This window comes from Anabrus simplex, chromosome 2 (genome assembly GCF_040414725.1).
Source record: "Anabrus simplex isolate iqAnaSimp1 chromosome 2, ASM4041472v1, whole genome shotgun sequence".
Taxonomy (NCBI): Eukaryota; Metazoa; Arthropoda; class Insecta; order Orthoptera; family Tettigoniidae; genus Anabrus; species Anabrus simplex.
The window spans coordinates 1,221,001,774-1,221,023,907 of NC_090266.1; the positions used below are offsets into that span (position 1 = coordinate 1,221,001,774).

The 22,134-nt window shown below is 39.6% G+C and overlaps 1 protein-coding gene across 3 annotated transcripts in view; it reads right to left on the reverse strand.

The window, feature by feature from the left end:
- Polr3D (RNA polymerase III subunit C53) overlaps positions 1-22,134 on the reverse strand; it is a 354,052-nt gene that overhangs the window by 252,137 nt on the left and 79,781 nt on the right. The gene's annotated exons all lie outside the window — the stretch shown is intronic.

Here is a 22,134-nt window from a genome sequence, read left to right on the forward strand (position 1 = left end):
CATAAAATAGAGGACTTTCATAACTTTTCAACAAAACATTTTCCACGTTTCCACGTTTGTTTTAATTCCTTGTCATGATCAGTTTCCTAACTTTTATGTCATCATGACTCTCTTGCAAATTATATCCACAATGTGGAATAAAACTCTGAACTTTGTTTTAAATAATTGGCATTAACACTTCTGGTTTAGACAATGTGCTCTCTTTCTATACAAATTAGGTTTTAACTGCATACATACATAGATACATACATACATTTTCATTATTGACTGTTACGCCTTTCAGTGTTCAGTCTGCAAGACTCTGGGAATTACTAAATGTGGCCACAATCTTCTATTTGTAACCAGTTCTGTGGCCTCATTTAGTTCTATACCTCGTATCTTTAAATCATTAGGAACCAAGTCTAAACACTGCTATCTTGGACTCCCTCTACCTCTCTTACCCTCCATAACAGAGTCCATTATTCTCCTAGGTTACCTATCCTCCTCCATTCGCCTCATATGGCCCTCCCTATCAAAACCGATTTGTGCATACAGCATCATCCATCGAGTTCATTCCTAACTTAACCTTTATCTCCTCATTCCGAGTACTCTTCTAGCTTTGCTCCCACCTGTTTGTACCAGCAATAATTCTTGCTACTTTCACGTCTGTTACTTCTAACTTATGAATAAGATATCCTGAGTCCACCCAGCTATCACTCCAGTAAAACAAAGTTGGTCTGAAAATGGGTCAATGTAGAGATAGTTTCATCTGGGAGCTGAATTTCTACTTACAGAATACTGCTGATCGCAACTGCGAGCTTACTGCCTTCGCTTTTCTGCATCTTGATTCAATCTCACTATACAACTATCCTGGGGAAAAACACATCCTAAATACTTGAAATTATCTACCTGTTCCAGCTTTATATCCCTAACTGACATTCAATTCTGTTAGTTTACTTGCCAACCGACATCAGTTTAGTCTTAGAAAGGCTAATTTAATACCACATTCATTGCACCAATCTTCAACTTCCAAGATATGAGACTGCAGGCTTTTGGTACAATTTGCCATTAAGACTAGTCATCAGCTTAGGCCAAACTTCTTTCTACATTCTAACCTAACTGAATCTTGCCCTAACACTTAATAACTCAGCATATGATCCATGTATACTATGAAAACAAAGGTGAAATGTTATGGGCTTGTCTAACTCCTGTAAGTATAATGAACCAAGAACTTATTCTACCATCAACACTCACTACAACCCAATTGTCAACATAAATGCCTTTGATTGATGTTAATAATATACCCTTAATCCTATAGTCTCCCAGTACTACAAACAAATTTTCCCTTGGTAGTCTGTCATATGTTTTCTCTAGATCTACAAAACAAACTATTTTCTATTCCTCTCGTAGGATTTTTCAATTACCTGGTGCATACTGAAAATCTAATCCTGACAGCCCCTCTGTGCTCAAAAATCACACTGGTTTTCATTCACCCTCCCTACCAAGATGCCAGTGAATACCTGGCCTGGTATAATGATCGATGAGATATCTCAATAGCTGTTACAATCCTTCCTGTTCCCTTGCTTACAGATAGATGCAATTACTTTTTTTTCTTTTTCCTATTTTGCTTTACGTCGCACCGACACAGATAGGTCTTATGGCGACAATGGGACAGGAAAGACCTAGGAATGGGAAGGAAGCGGCCGTGGCCTTAATTAAGGTACAGCCCCAGCATTTGCCTGGTGTGAAAATGGGAAACCACGGAAAACCATCTTCAGGGCTGCCGACAATGATTCCAACCCACTATCTCCCAGATACGAGCTCACAGCTGCACGCTCCTAACCGCATGGCCAACTCATCCAGTGATGCAATTACTGATTTTGTCCAATCAGAAGGTATTGTACTAACACTCCATGCTAATTTTTATCATTCTAAGAAGCCACTTCATCCCTGCCTTCCCACTATATTCCACCATTTCAGGTCCAATTTCACCTATCCCAGCTGTTTTATGACAATGGAGTTTATTTACCATCCATTCCACTTTGGCAAGCATAATTTCACCAACATCATTGTCCTCCTCCCCACGAGCTCGGTTGTTCACGACATCACCAGGAAGATTTCCTTTCACGATGAGAAAGATCTTCGAGGTATTCCTTCCACCTGTCCCAGTAATTCACTGTGATCTATTATGAGTTCACCTGAATGACCCACAACACTATTCATTTCCTTTTTCCCCTCCCTTTCCAAGATTATTTATTACTGTCCAGAAAGGTTTCCCCTGCAGGTTGACCTAGCCTTTACAGGTTATTACCAAATTCTTCCCATGACTTCTTTTTGGATGTAATAACTAATTGTTTTACTCTGTTTCATTCATCTACATACAATTCCCTGTCAGCATCAGTCCTTGTTTGGAGCCATTTCTGATACGCCTTTTTACGTTTACGAAACTGCTCTCACTTCATCATTCCACAATGATGTTCTCTTTTTCCATCTTTACATACAGTTGTTCCTGGACATTTCTTTGCTGTTTCTACTACTGCATCCCTCTATACTGCCCATTCTCTTTCTATATTCTATATCCTGAACCTGCCTACTGTTTGGAACTTTTCACTAATCATATCCATGTACTTCTAATTTCCTCGTTCTGAAGATTTTCTACATTTATTCATCTGTAGACAGATATCACTTTCTGTATCCTGGGCCTAGAGGTACTTAGTTCCCTATAGATCAGATAGTGGTCCGTGTCATCGATAAATCCATGGAAAACCCACACATTCCTGACAGACTTCCTGAATTCACAGTCGGTTACGATCTGTAGTCTATTGCGGATCTGGTGCCCCTAGCCTCCCGCGTGTAGCGGTGAACAGCCTTATGCGCGAAGAATGTATTCGTAACTGCTAAACCCATACTAACACAAAAGGCCAGCAAATGCTTCCCATTCCTATTAGCTTTCATACCTTCCCCACAATTACCAAATCACCCTTTTGGATCCTTCAGTTCTATTTCGAACTATCACATTGAAATCATTCATTAGCACTATCCTATCCTTGCTGTTGACCCTGATTATGTCACTCAATGCTTCATAAAACTTGTCAACTTCATCCTCATCTGCATCCTGACATGTTGAATACACTAAGACAACTCTCGTCCTAATTTCTCCAACTGTCAAATCTATTCACATCATTCACTCATTTACATGCCTAACAGAAACTATGTTGCATGCAGTAGTATTCCTGATGAACAGCCCTTCCCCACACTCTGCCCTTCCCTTTTATGGCATCTGTCAAGTACAATTATAATCTCTTCCTTGTTATCTGCTCTTACCCGAATATCATTCACTCCTACCACATCCAGGTGCATCGTCTTTGCTGACTCAGCCAGTTCAACTTTCTTTCTTCCATAAGCCCCATGAATATTGATAGTTCCCCATCGAATTCCATTTCATTTACCATGTTGTTTCCAAGGAGGCCCTCATCTGTCAAATGGGAGTGGGACTCAATTACTCCCATAGGTCCGAGGCTTGCTTAAAACGTTCTGAGCGTGCTCGGTGAAAATTCTGTGGAACAGGATGCTACCCTTACTAACACATAGTCCAAGTGAGGATCTCTCCTTTAATGGGTTAGGGTCCAACAGTGAATTGTATAAGTCCTAGCCACCTTAGCACAAGAAGGGCCACGACTCAGAATATGTCCGAGATGCACACTCCCATTCCCTAGCAAGTATCTTGACTCTCAGCCATTGCCCTTGGTTCACGAACTAGGATGTGACTACAATAACCCACACCATGAACCATGAGATTTAACTAATATATCATAAAACCTTGGATTGCGAGCACAATTCATTGTAATAGCGTGCTTGTAATCCAAAACACTTGTGTATCAAAGCAAATTTTCCTGTAAGAAATAATTGAAACACAGATTGTTCATTCCACAACTCAAAAATATGTATTGATGTAAAATGATTATTACAAAATCTAAAGTAAAAAGACATACAGTAAAACAAATTAACCTGCAGTTTACCTTGTAACAGATTCTCGACTATCTGTTGGGTTATTGGAAACTATATATTTTTGTGCAACATTAACAATGAACCTTTTTGAGTGACTCACTTTTGCCTCCTTTAGAGTATTTCTCTGAAATGTGACACTGCACAAATGTTAAATAGTTTTATCCCTCAGACTGCTACAGTCTTATTCGGGTGGTTCCACAAAATTTTGCAGCTTCCCACATTCTGCAAATGTCCTTAATTTGATTTGAAGTGAAAGTCATCTGCCTTCTCCTTTTCCTCAGATGAGATATTCTCCATACCCCACCCCACTCCTGGTGTTCCTTGCGATTTAGATCCATCAGTTTGTCAGTGGTCAGGACTTGGTCATGTTCATCCACTAGCTCTTGAATGTCAGCCTCACTTGCCTCCAGTCTCATGGTCATTCCCATGGATACAATTTTGTTGACAACCAGTGGCTCCTGTTCATCACCAAACCCATCAAAGTCGTGTCCATAAACGCAATTAGCCCACAGTTTACTCCAAGCAGAAGTGAGGGTTCTTATAGTGACCCTATCCCAGGCTTTGTCAATGATCTGGAGACAGTTCACTATGTGGAAATTATCTTTCCACAACTCCCGAAGAGCAAGGTTTGTTCCTTCAGTCACCTCAATGCATCGCTGAATAGTGCTCTCCCTTGCACCTTTTTAATGGGCGCACTGCCCTGCCGTTTATACAGACCGCCCGGCTAATATAACCTAGATGTGTGCTAGTTACATAATATTAATACATATTTGAGTCAATGGGTGCTCCAAATTAACATGCAAATACTGTAAAACTGCTAATTTAAATGATAAATCATTTTGGCAGCATAACTGCATCAATTACATCAGAGATCAAATGTTTAGCTTGACCACCATGTTGTGTTGTGCGCGAGCGGGGGTCTGGATTAGCGTGCAATCGCATGCGAGCCCTCCCTTCTGCACGACATCACAAATCCGTATGGCAGTCCACATGTCCACAGCAATCGAGTGGTAGGCCTAAGTCTGCTGTTACATGATTTGGAACAAACAATAGAACACTAGAAGTTCAAAATACTCTGTTATATCTTGTTTGTGGTAATAATACTAAAATAGTTACATTTTGCAATTAATGTTTACCTGCCTGATATTATTGTTAATGCCCTGAGGGGTAAGCCACCAGCGCAGTAAGGCACTACACTAGCGGTTAGCAAACATGCACCGGCCGGTACTACCTATAAACCGGTGTTAAATAAACAAGGTTTATTAAACAAATTAAGGAAATCAGTCACAAGAATAGGAAAATAACATCCAACAGATACTTACTCCGGAAGGCCCAAATAAAACTCCCAGAGGAAATGGATAAAAATTCCCTGTTTCGGCGCTGAACCACACAAATAATAAAGGAGACACTGGTTTCAATGAAATAAACTTTTAATTAAAGAATGAAAACTTAACATGAAACCAAAAGAACATCGTCCTATCTGAGGGAATAAAAGTATTTTAAAGTAGTTCAAAACAATTAGTGAATAATAGAAAATACACGAATGAAACTGAAAAACGTAGTCCATTTCAGAAAATGATACTGATGCAAATCATTAGTTTAAAAACAGAAGGTTGTACTAATTAAAGACACTAAATCATTACCAGAAACAGTACACCTTGATAACCTTACTATAATAACAGAAAATGATTCGAATTAAAACTTAAATTGTTCACAGAAGGTTTAAACGGGGCCCGTTTGTTAGACTACCGTAACTAAATTGAAATTAAAACTAACGTATTAAACCTAGGGAAAGCCACTCAATCAACGAGTTTCATTGCACCTTCATAATAAGAGGAGGCTTCGCAGGAGCATAGAACTCTAGCCAAATTAATAAACTACGAGGGGTCAAATAAGATTAGCGCACGGAAAACACACACAGTAAACAAGGGGAAAAGGGAGAAAACCGTAAGAGATCAAGTGAGGAGCAAATAAATTTTCCACCGAAAGCGGAAATTCTTAAGCAAACTCCGGCTCCACAATAAACACGCAAAACCATCAGGCCACAATCACCATCCTCTCTCGAAAACAAATCGTTACCATAGCAACGAAAACATACGCCAGCCAAACCAAACATGGTACAAGCACAACAAAGGCAGGAAACAAAATAAAATCAGGAAACACAAAAGTTTAAATTACCAGAAAAATAGAAGCAAGGGTTTACCTTTTTTTTAAACCAAGGAAACCAGAATTATATGCTTCTGCGGAACCTCACGCAGTATAAATGGCATTAAGTGCCCGACACAATTTGAATTTACATGATCAATGAAGTTCATTAACGGGTGAAAATGATAGTTAATTTTAAAAGGTTTTCCTCATTTTTGTAGTTGTTACATACCAATAATTATATTATTAGAATTTAACACACGTCCCTCTGCTAGTAATTTCCAAAATAATTATTTTCACGAAATTCCACCTTGAAGGAGTTAATTTTCAAGTCACGAATCACACGAATTTCCTTGCCGTTTCATATTCACAGGATATAACTTGCCAAATGATGAAGCCACTTACTTGGGTGAAGCTGACGCTCAGCCATGATGAGCTGGTTCCTCACATACTTACAGATCCTTCATGATGAGTTTGCTTTTCCCCGGTCAGAATTAGTTGAAAGGTATCAAAATAGGACGATGCAGGAAACAAAGAAATTTGGGTTTAAAACCCACATCTCGAGACTCTCAGCCGGGGTCTTCACACCAACACGACGCCAACATCTTAAGGATCCAATAAACACAACCGCACGCCATGACTTCTCAATGCGTACTGTCGGGGACAAAATGGCGAGGTTTTCTCCATGAGGAAGTAGCCGCGCTCTGATAGGTAGAAGCGCGCTAGGGGAGGGGAAACTCATTGTGGGTGTCTGGCAGAAGATTGCAGCACTTATTGTAATCCAAAGACGTTGCCATCAGTCCACAATAAGAATTATAAATAAGTTCGATTAGTATCACCAAAGCACGTAGTAGTACGAGGGAATCCGTGCGCTTAGTCATATAGAAAGATTAAAATTTTCTACGGCGATATTGCCAGTTCAAAATAGGTTCACAGGGTAGAGTAAATTGCGTTACACCGTAACAGGGGAATGAACTGACTTTTTTTTCAGGCATATTGAAATTTTACGTAGTATTCACCACCCGGCTACTCATTCTTGCCACCTGGCTGACAAAAATTTCTGGAGAGAACACTGGCTGAATGAGTGCTTTGGTGTAAAGCTTATGAAAGTTTGAAATGACAACTACCTTTACACTGCACCGACAGAGATAGGTCTTATGCTAACAATGGGATAGGAGTGGGAAAGGAAGCATCCGTGGCCTTAATTAAAGTACAACCCCAGTATATGCTTGGTGTGAAAATGGAAAACCACAGAAAACCACCTTCAGGGCTGCTGATAGTGAGGTTCAAACCCACTATCTCCCGAATGCAAGTTCACAGCTGCGCGCCGCTAACCACAAGGCCATCTCGCTCGGTGACCTGCTGATCCATAGGCTGGAGTAGCGGACTGGTGTTGGAAGGAACTTGATGTTAACAAACCGGAATTCCTCCAGAAAGTTGGTCTGGAGGATGAGCAGGAGCACTATCCATAACCAGCACGACTATAAGTGAAAGATACTTTCATGAAATGTATTTATTCACCACAGGACCAAAGACCTTGTTGATCCACTCAATGAACAAGGTATGAGTGATGCAAACATTGTCACTGGACTTCCACATAATGTTTAACTGGCTCTTCTGCTCCTTGCATTTCTTGAAGGTTTGTACATCATTGCTTGCATTAGCATACTACAGGAGAATGAGCTGATCTTTCATGGACTCATCATTGTGCATTGCTTTCTCTTCTGCCATAGTGTAGGGCTTTTTGGTATCTTTTTCCAAAAATGCCCCATCTAATCACAGTTAAAATCTTGCTGTAGTAAGTAACCCCTAGGAACCATGAGCTTCTGGAAATCAACAGTAATACCTCAGCTGCCTTAGCATTTGAACTCGCAGCCTCTTCATGCCTCAACGCAATGAACGCCATTTTTCCTTTTAGCCCACTGACATCAACAGCCGGCTCTCAGCCATGCCTGTAAGTCAGGTCTATTTAGCAACATATCATAGCTGTATCATGACGAATTGGATACCTAGTGTGATCACTCTGCTCTCTCAGCATTTTCGTTAGTGGCCCCGCCGGAGCGAGGCGCTGCAGTCGTGAGGCACCAGCTGCAACAGCACGTGCGTTAAGTTATGGTGATACTTTAAGGGCTATCGAGGGAATTTGCTTGTTTTAATATTTTCCGAAAATCTGTTAGTATCTGTGCATTGCTTTGTGTGTGCAATTAGTTTTTTATTATTTTGCAAAAATATCGTACCATTTCGCTCCTGGTTGTAGATTGGGTTACTGAAGAAAAAATCTGTGACGTGCATCGTTTGGCAGATTTAAATATAAACGCAGACTGTTTTGTGGTGAATGATGAAAACGTGGAACTACTTCGTGTGAAGTCAAAAATTAAAACCAGGTGTGGTACCACATTTTTTCTTTTCAAAATTTACTGAAATACCTATACACTGAGGTAAAATCGTGAAAGGCACCCAGCTGGAAAAGGAATGCAGACAGTATCTACTTATTTTTTTTTTTTTTTTTTTTTTTTTTGCTAGGCCTTTACGTCGCACTGACACAGATGTGTCTTATGGCGACGATAGGATAGGAAAGGCCTAGGAGTTGGAAGGAAGCGGTCGTGGCCTTAATTAAGGTACAGCCCCAGCATTAGCCTGGTGTGAAAATGGAAACCACAGAAAACCATCTTCAGGGTGGGTTGCAGAAAGGGGGATTCAAACCCACTATCTCCTGGATGCAAGCTCACAGCTGTGCGCCTCTAACTGCACAGCCAACTCGCCCGGTGCAGACAGTATCAAGAGGATAAGAAAGAAGAATCACATTGTCAATAATGCAGTGATGGCAAGAGTAAGTGGTTAAGTTCAAGGTCAGCCTAGTTGTTGTCAAATTCAGGCCCAGTCTAGTTCTCTTACAAAATTCCGAAAAGACAATATTGCCTCTCAAAAGAAGACTAAGGAATGCAGCTCGTAATTTAATGCGGGCTAAAGGCAGTCTTTCCTCAGCCAAAGCTACGATTAATTTCCCACAGGGACAGATTAAGAACACAGAATTTATAATTAAAGATTGTAAGTTTGTTAGTAAGAAGCAGAAAATGCACTGTGTGAAAGAAATGCCAAGTAAAATCTCCCAATGGTATGAGGTACAGTAGTGACTTTCCTTTAGAGAGTTTATTACTTAGAAGAAAATCACCTACAGGATATAGGCACTGTCTGCAGCATAAGCTGTTACCTCTTCCCTTACAAAGCCATTCGAGGAAACTCCTCACTGTATCTATACGTGCTATTTCAGATTATTCTGAGGATGAAATGGATGAGAATAAACAGTACAGGGGAATTCCATTCACCGAGGTTAACTAAGAGAACAGATTCATTTTAATGGTTCTTCACTAAAAGTAAATGGCCAGGTTGATTTACGTGGACTAACCCCAGACTGTCAAAGAAATCAGATGGTAAATCGTGCATTCGTTTTTATGCTTGTACCTCTTTTGCCATTTATGCAAGAAGAAATGCTACTCCAGGAGATATCCTTGCTAAAATTTTATTCAGGTTATACTGCAGCTAGAGAAGGCTGGGGCGAGAGTGCTAAGTTTCACATGTGATAGTAGTCCGTCAATTAAGAAACACTGGAGATCTTCAGGAATTAGTGGGAAGAAAAATCAAGCAAAATGTTATATTCTGAATTTTGCAGATGTAAAAATGGAAGATCTGGGCTTTTTCAGATTTTATGCATATAGCGAAAATGTATTAAAAAAAACCTTTTTCCATGATGAAGTAGAACTATCTTACAATAGCAAAAGTATCAATTTTGAATTTTATAGGGAACTGTTTAAGGTATACAAGACTTACAGCTTGCATTACGGCTTGCCTAAAGCTGACAAGAGTTCATTTGGATCCTTCCTTCTTTCAAAGAATGAATGCCAGGCTAGCATTCCAACTATTCAGCAAATAGTGTCACCAAAAGATGGGACTGACAGGATTTGTAGACAGTGAGGATTCTGAGGCATTTACAAGCGAACTGAACAATGTTTCTGATGCAGTCAATGCATTCATACCTTCCAATGCTCTCTATGAAAACTCATCATCCCACAGAACTGTCCCAACCTTTCTTCAAGCTCTAAAATCTACAGATAACACGTTTGCCTCATATAGGACCATGGAATCCCTAATGGTAACATTTCAAATTACATTAGAGATGAGCGAGCAGCTCTGGGAAAGAGGTTATGCATATGTATTGACAGGGAAACTCACTGGAGTTACCTTGGAGCGACTTTGGAATCGTACATTCACTCAGTTCGGACGACCACTTACCCGCGATAGATTTTCTGCGTTTGTATTTACTATAATGTATCTACGTTGCTGTAAAACAGTCACTATCACATGGAGGAAAACGTGAGCCGAAAAGGGAATTAGTGCTGAAGTCCTTTTGTAAACCAAATGCAAATGTTGACCCGGAGTAAGAAAGTGCGCAACGAGACTGTAAAAAAGTAAGTGGAAACTTCCATAAAAGAAGAAATAATTATTCAAGACTGTGTAAATATTGAAGATTGGGAAAGTGCTGTGCCGGAGTTGAGCCCCGTTCCCAATCCTTCGATGGAAAATATTTAGTTCACCATGTGGATGGGTATGTGGTAGGCAATCCTCAAAATTTAACAAGTGTACATCCTGTGTCCGTTCTCTCCATCACGAAAGTGAAAGTCGTTTTTCACTTCATACGGAAATTAAAGATAACAGATACGGCAGTTGCACAAGGTTTCTAACATCCCTCTAAAAGTGTAACATTCTTTCACATATTGAAAGGAAAATTAATGAAAAACTGAGCTCGTCTAAGTCGATGTGGGGCAATATTTTTTATGAGTGTCTTGACTCGATTGAGGCGTGAGGCGATTTCAGTTGTGTCATCAGGAGCTGGCTGTCGTACTGAACACACTTTGGACATTATTCCTAAACTGGTCTACCACTATTTAAAGTAAAATTCTATTAGAGTAAAATTTATTGTAGCCACCTATTCAATACAACTCACTATTTGTGGTTAAATTCTAAGAACAATGAAACACCGATAACATTGGTCTAAAAAGCATTCAAGTAACACTTCATAGAGGAACAGCTAACTACTGAATGACATTGGATAACGTACTCCAATCTACAAAAACTGCTTAATTCCTTATAATAGTAACAACCCACTATGCTTCTTTCCTCATGCTCATTGGATATTTCAAGCTTTGCAAGGAAGACAACAAATTATTGTTCATATTTTGGTTGCTGCCAAACGAACGGCATAGGTGAACAAAAAGAACCTTTGGACAAATATACTTTGTAGAAACTACCAACCTAACGATTCACCCAATGATGAAGAGAGAGTTTGTAAATTGTTAGATAATTTTACATGTATTCATGTAACAAATTTGTTTCAACTGATGTTGCATATTTTTATAATTTTTGTACATATCATCTAAAGTAAGGCCCTTTTTTTTACTTGCAAAAAAATAGGAAGATTCTTAGTATAAGGTCATATTTGTATATACTGGTTCCAAATGTTTAACTCAGACAAGACCTGGGTCTTGACCTTAAGACCGACCATAAGCTGGAGTTGCCCAAAAACAGGGCGAAACATGTTCCTATTAAATTAATAAATTTCATTGTTTGTCCGTATTGAACCAAGATTACAACTTTTATTATAATTTGGATCCACCTTATTCAATACATAAAACTGTTGTTTAGATGAAATTACAACATCAGAACTAGTTTCGACGGCCATCTGTGTCATCAGCTGATATAGGTTCTTGGAAAAATTGGCAATCACGTAAGTTTATCTATGTCAAATTGAACACAGTTTAAAACCATATTAACAACTTAAAACTGTGTTACGATTATACTGTCTCAAAGTACATATTTTCTACAAGTCCGAGACTTGCGAGTCTTAAAACTATAAATTGATGAAAACATATGCAAACTGGTTTGCTCACTTATAAAATAACATGGATTTAAAAGAACAACAACTTAAAAATAAAATAATCTTGAAGAAACATTAGCTTAATTTATCACACTTCTTAAAACGTGATGTAGAATTGTATTAAAATAATTCAATAAAATCTTCAGAGTCGCTTTAATGGAGCTATCCTAGTGAGGTGGAAACGAGTACTCGGTCCTTTAAGATGTTAACATATTAAAACGTTCCCAGTTCAATGCGGACCTGTAATAATAGGAATGCAATAAACTATCACTTAACTGAAGAGGCAATATATAAAATAACATCTTATAACGTAAACGTTTTTACGTGACTCACCTCAAAAGATCGCTGTCCATGCGAAGCACAATGAAGCCTAGCGAGCAGTGTTGTGTTAGTAATCAAGTGTCCAAGGTTGGTCGGGACCGATATACGAGAATTGATTTAGAAGTGATAATCTTTTTTCTCTTGAAAAAGCTCCAACATAGGAAATGTACAAGTACATTTGAAAGTGTAAAACAAGAACTTTTAGGTGACACCACAAGGGGTTAGGGATGCAAGTAAAATGACAAACATGGCATTTTGAAATTACTGTTTTATTCTTGTACAACCTGTATGCAATCAGTTGCACGCATCGTGCAAGTTGTTTAATATCTTTCACTGTAGTCCCCCTAGGTTGCCTATAGTTCGTTGCCATCAGCGAGGAAGATAGAATACACCAGTGGCCGCACGAGATTCATTCGATCGTATATCATCTTGTTTGTTCGTGAAGTGTTTCCCACGAAATGGCTATTTTAGTGATGGGAGACGGGGAACGTATATCGTGAGAAATTTGGAGAGATCTCGTGAGCACTGTCCCCACCACACCGTGTGGTGAGCGGCATGTTGTAGGCTTACAGGTAGCCGGAGCTGAATGTTTTTTTGTACCGAGTATGCGAGCAGCCAGCCACAGGCCTTCTCCATTCCGTAAATGTGTGTCCAGTGACTACGGCGTTCCTTTCTTTCATTTCTACCAAGGTCTATTTTGATGCAGTATAAGGCAACTATACGGGATGCAGCGGTAAGCACACAAATGACTTATCGGACCCCACATGACCAGTGCTTGTGTTTAGTGATGAAGGAAATAACTCCTTACAATGTTATAGAGTATTCATATTATAATTTGGTACTTTGGTATATGATGGTGCAATGTGCAACTGTATCTAATTGTTTTTAAGATGATGTCCAAAACGCAATGAAAGTCGGTCGTACACATAGGTTATTTTGAAGAGATGCAACATAGCACAGGTCGCTGTGCTGTTTATTCAAAAGAAGTAAAATACATCAGAAAAATACTTCTGGGATGATGCAGCACCTAAAAACGCATAACATCGCTGAAGGGAAATTGTCACAGAGAACACCTCCGGCCCGGCCTGCAACACACGAAGCTACCCTGTCAACAACAATTGTGCGGTACCCAGGTAGGTGTACATCACATATATAGTTATTCATAAATTATACGGGTTATTCAGCTAAGCTGTCCACCTCAAATAACTTGAGAACCGTTTAAGATACTGACATTTTGTTTTCATTTTCTTAATGGTATTAACCCATTCGCCTCACATTTAAATACCATAGGAGTTCACTAAGAAATCACATTTAAATACCGCTCTACGGCCGTCGTCATCACACTATTATTTAGAAAATCATACAAAACCAACCAGTAAATATTCCTTTCTGAAAATTTGCATGCATGATAACGAAGTAATAAACTTACCAATGCCGCTATTTTAGTACGTCTCCTGCATGTGGTACACCTCAAAACATTCTTCTAAGTGAAGAGCTACGCCACACCTCTTGCACTGCCAGCAACTTTCGCTTCTTTTACCCTGGCTGTAGCGCACAAAACACCTTGTGACTTTTGATTTCTTCTCTGTAGGGGGAATATGCATGGGAAAGTGGGCCCATGATTTAGCTTGTCATCTGGTTGGGGTGGTGCTCGCTGAAGGTCGACCTCGAACAGAGTACTCCGGCAACTGAACAGTCTCTAGTAGCTGCTGCGCAATGCTAGTTCTGAAGTCCGTGTAGCCCGTCTTTCTGTTAGCAGCGATCTTGCGATACACAGTGAAGGAATTGAAAATACACACATCTAGGAGGTAAAAGAATATTTTTCCTATATCCTTTCACTGTGCGTCGCATGACGGGGAACGGAGCTGTAACCTGATCCTGAAGGTCAACACCACCCATCCCCTTCTGGTATTCAAGGCCACACTTGGGCTTTATCACTTCTTCCCTCGGGGTTTGTCCTCTCTTTCGTCTGAGTTTGCCTGTCCCTGTGTTTAGTGGTGAGAAGCAAACATCCTTGTTATCTTTCCACTTCACACACACAGTACTGTTGGCAGCCCACGTCTCATACTCTCCACGTATTAGTTTCGTCTTACTGATATTGCGAGGCATGTCTTTTCGGTTCTGTCTAACAGTTCCAATTATATTCATCTGCTTGTCATGTAGCCTTCTGAATAAATTTGGGGAAGAATACCAGTTATCTAAAAACAATGTATGTCCTCGGCCTAACAAGGGTTCACACATGTTGAGCACAACGTTTGTACTTGCTGGCAGACTTGGATCCGTTACATCATCACCTACATAAATTTTGAAAGACAGACAGTAGCCAGAACTTGACTCACAAATTTTGTAAATTTTTATTCCAAACCTAGAACGTTTAGACCTATTACACTGGACATATGAAAGGCGGCCTCTGAATTTCATTAGACTTTCATCTAGAGCAATGTCTTGTGAAGGTAAATATAATTCTGAAAATTTGGAGCAGAAATGTTGTATTATAGGCCTAATCGTTCTTAGTTTCTCACTACTATCGACTTGTTCATAATCAACAAAATGTAAAAATCGTGAAATTATAATAAATCTTCCTCTGCTCACGGTTTCACGAAAAATAGCAGTGTTTATACACCTGTTTTTAATCCAGTATAACTGTATTCTTGACTTTCGCACTGGTGACATTAGTATAACTAACACAAAATATGCCCTAATTCCGCCGGGTGTAGTCTCAAACCATTTGTCATCGTCTTTCAACTTTTTTCTGTCAGGATTGCTCAACTGTTTTGCTGCATATGAATTTGTCTCGACAGGTATTTTGCCAAACAAAGGGTTCATGTATTCACAAAAAACAGTTCAGATAGTGGATGCGTATCAAACTTTTCAAGTAAGTTTTCACTAACCCCACTGTATTCACCAAACTTATGTACAACAGGTTTATTGTCACTTTTTGTCCAGTTCCAGTCAGTCAAGTTAGTCTGTGCTGAGGTACGAGCTCTTTTCAAAAGACTCGGCACACCGTTGTTATTTGCATCACTTTCCGTGTCATCAGAACTATTATACGCATCGCTAGTACTCGAACTAAGGACTTCAGGGTCTATTTCGTCGCCACAAACATCACTGCCTTCAATATCACTCTCTAAAACACTATCTATTAGCTTCCGTACTCTTTCTTCATCAACACCAGCACATCTGCTTAACGCCATGATGGCAACTGACAAGAGCGAAATAATACGAAAAAATATTCCCTTATCTCTGTTTCCAGAAGTGTGTGAGAACCTGGTGAAGGGGAAAAAACCGAAGCCACATGTGTAAACTTTAGCTCAGAATGCATACAAGTGGCATCTGTGGGTTAGTGACTGAACTACATGGATTGATATACAGCTGTGCATTGCCGCGAGCAGAGCTCATCATTTGATTCATATGCCATGAATAACTATGACGAGCTAGGGTCGTCAAATGATGCGTTTGGGTTAAGGGGTTCATAGTTGAACAAGCAGTACTTTTCTAGGCGTTTGACAAAATTTATTGCAACAGAAGTTCTCAAATGGTGATGGTGATTATTGATTTAAGAGGAAGTACGGATAAGGCCATCAGTCCGCCCTTTAACACATCAGGAGTAATGGCTCGATGGGCACACATTGTCTTGCAGTGATGTGCGCCCTTCTCAAAATCTCCTATGCCACTCGTTTGCAATCAACACGAACATGCAGTGTTCGCCATACACAACAGACATGCGGCAATGAGTTTCGCACACTCCAGCACGAACCACACTTCTCAGCTTGCCTCCATTTCTACAGCTGGATGAACACACTGGACCAGTCACTATGCAGTTCACCTACCACAGCTATGGCAGTGTTGCCACCCTTTGTGCAGAATTTGGTGTTCAGTTTTCATTTGACTGCCCCTTATACTTCAAGTCTTTTTTTAGAGTAATAAGCACAATACCCTAACACTTTATGTTACTTTTATCAGTACAAAAGATCTCTGAAGATCTGTCACAGATGTTTGTTTTATACAATAACAATAGAATATAATTTAGAAAAAACACCATTTTAAAAGGTGTATTTTCTTTTGTTTACACATGTGTTACTAAAAGTTTGTGTACCCTCAAAAGTGGCAAATTTAGCCAAAAGTCCATAGACGAAAAACTTGTTTGCATTTTAATGTAAAAATTTAGTTTTTAAACTGTGACAATTCTGAGAATTAAGCACAATATAATGATAATTCTCTGCAAATAACTTCACTCCTTGTGGGTGGGGTTAACTTCCAATAAGTAACCAGGGGAACCTGACCCCTAGAGAGGGCGTCCCCAGGTGGCGGATAGGGGGCCCCTACAGTATGCAGGGCTGGTTTGAAATAACCAATACCCGCGGACCAACAGGTAGCCCAATTTCTGGGGGCTTTAGAATAGTGGGACACCCTCTCACCAGGGGTCATAAATATGGAGGGCCCTTGCCCAGGGTTAAGGGTGAAGACCTCAATGGCATCTACGGCAGAGAAGATGGACTTCGGTACTGTGGAGATGGCGAAAGAGGCAACCCATCCTTCTGGGGGTGTACAGATGGAACCTACTGCCTTGTAGGACGAGGAAGGCATCCTCAAAGGCTAAGGGAGTAAACCCTGAAAGAAAATCCTCTTATGCATTAGGCCTAGCAAGTCAGCAGGAGAGTACTGAGTACAGTCGCTTTAAATAAGAAAAAGAGCCTCAGAAAGGAGATTATAGACCGGACTGACACGTCCTCTCAGACAATTGTAAAGTATGATATCCTCAGAAAGGAGATTATAGACCGGACTGACACGTCCTCTCAGACAATTGTAAAGTATGATATCCGTAAGGCTGATGATATACAATGTTCTGAAAGGAAACCCAAAATAAATAAGAGATTCAAATACTGAACTGGAACTATGAACATTTTATCATTAACTCGAAAGGTAGAAGAACTCCTAGACATCATGGATGGAAGAAAAATATCAATATTGAGATTAAGCGAGACCAAATCAAAAGGGACTGGAAGCAAGACACTTCGTTGAGGATACAAATTATACTGGAGTGGACAGGAGAAGGTAGCGAAAAATGGTGTTGGATTCTTAATTAACGAAGAGACTGATGCTACAGCTGAAGTTATCTGCAAAGGTGATAGAATCATTAAAATGTTCATGAAACTGGAGAACACTACGTACACCGTCATACAAGTGTATGCCCCACAGACAGGCTGCAGTGAGGAAGACAAAAAGACATTTCAGCACGGCCTGGAAGATACAGTTAAAGAGGAAAACGTTGTTGTTATTATTATTATTATTATTATTATTATTATTATTATTATTATTATTATTATTATTATTATTATTGGAGATCCAAACACACAAGTTGGGGTAGACAGACTGGGGTACGAGAACATCATGGGTCCATATGGATGTGGACAAAGGAACCCAGAAGGAGAACAACTATTAGATCTGAAACCATTTCTACAGCGGTTACATTAAACACAGTAAAGGAAGGAAATTAAGTGCAATTACACAGTACCAAAAACCACTACACACTCAGTGAAAGATCAGCTGAAACTATGCAGATCTCCGCAGATAACAACTTTAGTAAATATCAGTAGGGCCAACTAGATGGCAATAAACCAGGAAGGTGGGAAGGGGCTGGAACCTACCGAGGGCCATGGACATGGCTTAGGCTGCAGTTTCAGAAATAATCAACCGTGATCCTTAATTTTGAAAAATATTATTTACAAATGGACTTTACAAATGAATTCCGAACAATTTCAGTCATGCGGAAGGTACCGACACACAACTTGTGAATCACGAACTACACGTTCTTTGATAATAGCTTCCTATAAGTTCAAAGATTCAAACAAACTATACATCTAGTTACAAATCCACTTGTACAATGCAATTTAGTAGGTAAGAAGAAACGTAATACGCTATTACAATTTACAGCGAAGTTGAATGTACCTTTCAAAACTCTAGCGTACATCAAGTGACACGGAACTACCAGAGGCAAAACCCCAAGGTAAATATATTAAACTACAATTTACATATTTAGCGAAACAAGGAACAGGGAATGCCTCGAAAACAAACAGGCAAGCCCAGCTGAAAAGCTAAGGCATCATAAATAATTAAGTGGCAAATCTAGGTGAGGTTAGGGCAGACTCCTATATGAAAAAGCAAGCGAACATTACAGGAAATTTAAGCTGGAATGGAAATCAAGAGTGCTTACCCACAAGGTGGCCCATCCCGGTAGCGAGACGTCAAAACTTCGGACAACCAGATAGACTGCTGACAGACCATGGACAGACCAAGACCGACCACGAATGCTGCCTCGCTCTCTTTATAAGGGAAACCCTGGCCTTGGAGTAGCCAATCAGAATGCATGAGTCCGCCTATCGCCACCCAGATTCACCAATCACAACTCCTACTTCAGTCGTGAACTTTAACATACTTTCTCGAATACATATGACCGCGAATCTTCCATTTCCAGAATAGTCAGAAAATACTTTCTAGAATACATAACAAACAAAAGGCAACACACCCTGTTCAAAAATTCATGTGATAACTTTCTGGATACCTCCAGTAAATATAGAACTGAAATCTACTATTTACAACCAACCTATGTACAACAATATTTCTCACACTGTACAGGTTAGGTACCTAAATGGAATACAAATAAAATATTCTATCACCACACTTAAGATCATACAGTAAGTACTACGGAAGGTTTACAAATAAAGTCTTCAATAAACACTTTCCACTTTCCAATACATTCTACACCTGTGACAAGATCTGTGCAGAAGAAATGATCTTATAATCAAAAATACATTCTTCAAAAAAAGAGACAGTCACAGAGTAACAAGGTACAGTTGGGATGGCCAGTATAGAACATTGATTGACTACGTAATCACAAATAAAGATGGTGGTGGATACATCACGGATGTAAACATCATCCCTAGTGAAAGCATGGACAGTGACCATAGATTGCTTGCTGGTAGTAGACTTCAAACAAAAGACTAATGAAACGCAGAAAATTATGAAAAAACCAAGGCTTAAAACTTTGAAGTTGCAAGAAGTCCAAATAAAGGAAGAATACAACCTAAAGATTCAACAGAGTCTGCCGAAAGGTGAAGTAACCAACGTTAATGAAGACATTCAAAGACACATTTGTGGGCGAAGCCAAAAACCTATGTGGAGTTACAAGTTCCATGAAAAGAAAAAAAGAGACACCATGGTTGAATGATAGAGTGAAAACAGCAGTGAAAGAAAGAAACCAAATAAAGAAGGCACTGGACAAGGAAAAACAAAAACAGGGACAAGAACTAAATGAACAAGAAATACAAAGACTCCAAGGAGTATATAGGAACAAGAAACTTGCTGTAAAGAACATTGTAAGGGAAGAAAAAGAGAAGAAATGGAATGAGTTTGCAGACAAACTGGAAGAGGACAGTAGAGGAAATATGAAACTGCTATACAAAGTAGTGAAAAACAAACGAAGGGATCATGAGACCATAAAAGCAATAGAACGTGATGATGGAACTCTGACACAAGAAGAGGGAGAAATTAAACAAGAACTCAAGATCTATTTCGAAAAGCTGCTAAATAGAGATACAGAAAACATAACAACGGATAGAGGAGAGCCAAGTCGAGGAACCACAACTGAACCACCAATTACATGGCTTGAGGTTGAAAATGCACTCAAGAGCATGGAGAAAGGAAAGGCAGTGGGCATAGACGAACTAAGTGCAGATATGCTGAAAGCGGCGGGAATTCCAAGAATCCAATGGCTCTACAAACTGCTCAACAAGATATGGGAGGAAAATACTATTTCTGAGAACTGGAAGATGCACCACTGTTCAAGAAAGGAAACCGATGAAAATGTATTAATTATCGTGGTATTACACTACTGTCTCATATCCTAAAAATATTGGAAAAAATAATAGAGATCAGAATCAGAGATATTGTTGAACCAATTTTGGAAGAAGAGCAGTATGGTTTCAGACCAGGAAGGCCAACTATAGACCTTATATCTGCAATTAGGATGCTAATGGAAAAATACTGGGAGAAGAACAAGCCTTTATTTCTAATATTTTTGGACATTGAGAAAGCCTACAACAGTGTACCAAGGGAAAGAATTTGGCAATGCATGAAAGAACTTCAAGTGCGAGACAGCCTCACAGACAAAGTGAAAATGTTGTATAGTGGGAATACATGTTGTATTCAAGTAGGACGTGGTTTGTCGGACTAGTTTGAAACAAAGAGAGGAGTGCAGCAGGGCAGCTCATTGTCACCACTACTATTTATTATTGTGATGGATGGAGTAATGAAATCTATTAAAAGGAAAGAACACGGAGATATCAAAGCCTTCACATTTGCCGATGATGTTGCGATCTGACTCAGAAGAGGAATTGGGAGAGAGAATGCAAAAGTGGAATGAGGAGTTTAAGAAATATGGTTTAAACAGACGGTGGTGATGAAAGTGTATGGGGAAGGAGCAGAACCAATAGTCATGTTAAATGAAGCCCAACTAGACAGCGTTCCAGTTTTCAAATACATGGGTAGCGTTCTATCAAATGACAACCTAGCAAAACACGAGGTGAACAATCAAATCAATAAGGCAAAACAATTTTACAACCAGGTAAGACACCTGCTGTGGGATGAGCAAATACCTGTGAAAACAAAAATGACATTGTACAAGTCCTATTATACACCAATTCTTACATACAGTCTCGAAACCACAACACTGACCAATAGAGATAACTCCAAACTCCAGGCAGCTGAAATGAAATTCACCGAGCTCGATAGCTGCAGTCGCTTAATTGCGGCCAGTATCCAGTATTCGGGAGATCGTGGGTTCGAGTCCCACTGTCGGCAGCCCTGAAGATGGTTTTCCGTGGTTTCCCATTTTCACACCAGGCAAATGCTGGGGTTGTACCTAATTAAGGCCACGGCCGCTTCCTTCCCACTCCTAGCTCCTTCCTGTCCCATCGTCGCCATAAGACCTGTCCGTGTCGGTGCGACGTAAAGCAAGTTGAAAAAAAAAAAAAAAAATGAAATTCCTATGCACTATGATCCAGAAAACCAGGAAAGACAAGATTAGTAATGAGAAAATTAGAGAAGAAATAGGAATAAATGATTCACTCCTCAATAAGATTCATATATCAAGACTGAAGTGGTTTGGTCACATGAAGAGGTGCCAGTTAACACAACTGCAAGGAACGAATTTGACAGAAAAGTAGAAGGAAGACGATCCGTGGGAAGGCCACAAAGGAAATGGATAGATTTAGTTAAGAATGATGTACTGCTGAGAGGTCGTGATTGGGACAAGTTTGTGGAGGAGGAATGGTTCAAGGACAGGATGAGATGGAGGAGGCTCACATACCACACCCAGGAAACTGGAGATGGTTTAGGATGATGATGATAATTAGGTGTTAAATCAAATAAAATATAGGATCTTTCCAAAGATCTGCCACAACTATAGATCTATACAATAACAATAGGAGCTATTTTTAAAATTTATGTTGTTTACATTGTGTTCTGAAGTTCATGTGCCCTCAGAAATGGCAAATTTGAATTAAGTCCACTATAATCTCATTTGTTTGCAAGCGTGTTTATATAATACAATACAACAAAGGAAATTCAGCAGAGAATAATTTAACCAGAGTCCATAGACATTATCGAGAATTGGACACGTTATTCAAAGAAATATTTCGGTGTTTGTGGAAATGAAAGTGTATCTTTGTCCTTTCTTTAACACTGTTTCC